The 576-nt window shown below is 69.8% G+C and overlaps 1 protein-coding gene across 1 annotated transcript in view; it reads left to right on the top strand.

The window, feature by feature from the left end:
* The window catches only part of HIP1R (huntingtin interacting protein 1 related), a 28,206-nt gene that overhangs the window by 21,865 nt on the left and 5,765 nt on the right, over positions 1 to 576 (top strand). The window lies entirely within an intron of this gene.

Below are 576 nucleotides of genomic sequence, written 5' to 3'. Positions count from 1 at the left end.
CTGGATGCGGTGAGCGCCCTGGAGAAGGGCCATGCCCAGTACCTGACCTCCAGGGCAGGTGAGTGCCACGTGCATGGGACAGGGCAGAGGCTGCAGGCCGTGGTGCCCACCGGCCATTGCCGCCTGCGAGGAGCCACACCCTGGAGCCCACCCACCCTGCGGGCCTGGGGTCCCACAAACCCCGGTTTGATTCCTGCTCTGCTGCTTTGTAGCTGTGTGCCCTGGGCCTGCCTCGCTCCCCGCTGCGCTCTGGGAGCTGGGCTGCTGGGGCCCTTGGGGCTCTTGGGCGGGGAGGCAGCACGAGGCCTCGCTCCGAGGCAGCAGTGTTAGGGTGTGTCGTCCTCCCCGAGCAGACGCCTCCGGCCTCGTGGCGGCCCTGACCCGGTTCTCGCACCTGACTGCGGACACCATCGTCCATGGCAGTGCCACCTCCCACCTGGCCCCCACCGACCCTGCTGACCGTAAGTGGGCCCCAGGCACGCGTCACATGTGGTCCTTGTGGACCTGGGAAGGGGGCGGCTGCAGAGAGGTCCTGGCGTCAGGCCGGGCCAGGGTCGTCCAGGGCTCCCCGCTTAC

Source organism: Bison bison, unplaced genomic scaffold (assembly GCF_000754665.1).
Source record: "Bison bison bison isolate TAMUID 2011002044 unplaced genomic scaffold, Bison_UMD1.0 scf7180017864160, whole genome shotgun sequence".
In the NCBI taxonomy this organism is placed as follows: domain Eukaryota; kingdom Metazoa; phylum Chordata; class Mammalia; order Artiodactyla; family Bovidae; genus Bison; species Bison bison.
The sequence above is the reverse complement of the archived record's forward strand: the minus strand, read 5'-3'. Positions and strand labels throughout refer to the sequence as shown.